At 42.0% G+C, this 2,949-nt stretch overlaps 1 non-coding gene across 1 annotated transcript; it reads left to right on the top strand.

Annotated features, from left to right (window-relative positions):
* Window positions 1-2,406: 2,406 nt before the first annotated feature.
* Window positions 2,407-2,488, top strand: trnas-uga (transfer RNA serine (anticodon UGA)). The gene has a single exon. It is a non-coding gene; the product is annotated as a tRNA-Ser (tRNA).
* Window positions 2,489-2,949: the final 461 nt, after the last annotated feature.

Below are 2,949 nucleotides of genomic sequence, written 5' to 3'. Positions count from 1 at the left end.
CTAATTGTGATGGAGTCAGGATAATAGTGGTGCAGTGAGTATGCGTTGTCAGGGTGATAGTGACTCACACGGTGTGAGTGGGATAGAGTTATAGTGATGCAGCAAGTATGAGGAGGTCAGAGTAATAGTGTGCAGGGTCTGGCTGAAGGTGACGCAAGAAGAGTGAAAGGTTCAGGGTGATCTGGACGCACTAGGTCAAGGTGATAGTGATGCTGTAAGTATGAGTGGGTCAGTCTGATAGTGACACAGTACATTTGAAGGGATCAGGCTGGTAGTGATGCAGTAAGCGTGACTGGGTTCGGCTGATATTGATGCGCGAAGTGAGAGAGTGACAAGGTATGAGCAGGTTAGAGAGAGAGTGACGCCGTTAGTGAGTGGGGTTTGGCTGATAGGGATGCAGTAGGTGTGCATGTGTCAGGGAGTGAGTGATGCAGGAAGTATGAGGGTGCCAGAGGGACAGTGACGCATTAAGTATGAGGGGATCAGAGTGGTTGTGACGCAATAATTCTGAGGGGACCATAGAGATACCAACGCAGTAAGCATGAGGGGGTCAGTTTGTTAGTGACGCTGTCAGGGTGAGTGCCTCAGCCTAGTAATGATGAAATAAATTTGAGAGAGTAATGCTGATTGTCAAGTGATAAGTGTGAGTGAGTCAGGCTGGTAGTGACGCTGTAAGTGTGAATGTTGACGCTCATAGTGAAGCAGTAGGTGTGAGGTGACCAGTGTGATTGAGGCGCAGTAAATGTGAGAGGATCAAGGAGATAGTGACATAGTAAGTTTGAGGAGGCAGTGTTGTAGTGACACGGTAAATGTGAGGCGTCAGTCTGATACTTACGTAATAAGTGTGATGGAGCCAGCCTGATAGTAACATAGGAAGTGTAAGGGCGTGACTGATAGTGACAAAGTAAGTGTTTGGCAGTCAGGCTGATAGTGACACAGTCATACTGAGGGTCTCGAAGTGAAAGTGGTGCAGTAAATGTGAGGGCGCCAGATGGATAGTGCTGATATTAAGGCGGTAAGTGTGAGGTCAGGTCTATCGTGATGCAGTAAGTGTCGGTGGGTCAAGCTGATAGTGATGCATTCAAAGACCAAATATCCAAGGCTCACTGAAGTGCTGAACAGCGAGACTTCTCAAGGCGAAGACAAAAATCAATAGTTCTCATCCTGGTCATAAATCACAATGCTTCATTTTAAAATTGTCCTCTCCTGCTTCTAGATTCACCAATGAGTGAACACAATTTAATTGCACCACCCTGTTTATCTCTTCACATATTTTGCAACTCTCAATGAGATTACCATACATTGGAAATAATGCTTCGTTCTCGTACCCTGAAATCCTTCTGCAGCTTTCACAACAGAACTATACAACTGCTACTAGACTTCAATGACTTATTAAAAACTTCTCCAAGATGCATTTCTAAAAATCTGTACATCAGACTTTCTACTTCAAACCTTCGACAAATAATCTCCACACATTTCCCTCCTCACAAGTATGATAAAGTCAAATCGTTGCTATTTATTAGATCATGAGGGACACGGATAGGTTGACTCGTCAAGGTGTTTTCCGGCTGGTGAGGAAGTCAACATTTAGAAAACATCGGTTTAAAATTAATGGATAAGGATTTAAAAGGATTTCAGACGTGTCCAGAATGAGTTGCCAGAGAAATTGGTGGAGACCGGTACAACTGTAACATTGAATGGCATCTGGATGGATATATGAGTAACAAGGTTGAGAGGGATGTGAGCCAAATGTTGGCAAATGGGACCTATTAATTTAGGATATCTGTCCACCATAGTCATGTTGGAAAGAAGGGCCAATTTCAGTGTTGTATTGTTCAACGACTTGATGACTCTAGAACAATCGCAAAAACTTTGCAAATAATTCCGTCAAGAAAATTTCAAGTTCCAAATCTTCGGTTAATCTTCCTCTCTTGTACTCACAAGTTCATTATCTGATGTCAGAACTTACGGATTAGTTGCTGGATCCATTCCTGTAAATTTGTTCTGCATTCTTTCTAATTCCGATTTTTTTTACGAATGTAGCTTGTGTTTATGGACTTAGCATCAATTTTTCTAATACCATATTTCGATGAATATTAAAACACAACAGCATAGCTAATTTGGCACCAGATGATGAGCAATTGAGTCAAAATCGATCGGACACAGTGAGACAATGATCCTCTCTTCGTGTGGTGTCCCTCCGTGACTCTATAATTCGACGAAGAATCATTCCCACAACTTCAGCTGTGTCAGAATCTAGTTTGCGGTGAAAGCCTGTCAATCTGCTAAGGTAACGTTCGTCTGGGTCTCTGCAAAGGATTTGGCGAAATCTTTGGGTCTTGACAATTTGTTCTTCCAACAAATAAATTCAGTTGTTTTACTATGAAAATTGATAATCTTGTCACAGCTGTGATGGCCGAGAGGTTAAGGCGTTGGATTTGAAATCCAATGGGGTCTCCCTGCGCAGATTCGCATCCTGTTCACAGCGTAGATACCTTTAAAAGTCATGAATTCCTTTGCAGGATTTGGATTTCGTGGAGCTTGAGCTTTGCATTCAATCGAAAGTAAATTTTCAACTGTGAAGAATCCGAAGTAATTTCAAGACTGACTCAGTCATCTAATTGATTAAATTATATGTCGAGACACAAAAATCCACCAACTTCCAATACGAATCAGTTTCAACACGTTTGTCGAACTATCGTGAAATTTGGATGGTCGGTGGGGAGAAATAAGCAAAACAAGAAGCAATGCAATACATTTACCTGCAGGTGATAATTTTTTTTAGGATCAGTTGAAAGTCAAGCTGAGAAAGTTCAACCTAATTTACAGCTGACTCTCAAGGCCAATAATCTATTATATCAGCAGTCAATGAATTAGAAAAAGCAACTCCATGTGTGGAAAGGAACTCGACTGATCCAGGTTCCTGGCTTGAGGTGTGATAAGGCAAGG

Source organism: Chiloscyllium plagiosum, unplaced genomic scaffold (assembly GCF_037043375.1).
Source record: "Chiloscyllium plagiosum isolate Xiang-an unplaced genomic scaffold, Cpla_swu_hap1 HiC_scaffold_18, whole genome shotgun sequence".
NCBI lineage: Eukaryota > Metazoa > Chordata > Chondrichthyes > Orectolobiformes > Hemiscylliidae > Chiloscyllium > Chiloscyllium plagiosum.
Note: the sequence above shows the minus strand (reverse complement) of the source record. Positions and strands in the feature narration are given on the sequence as shown.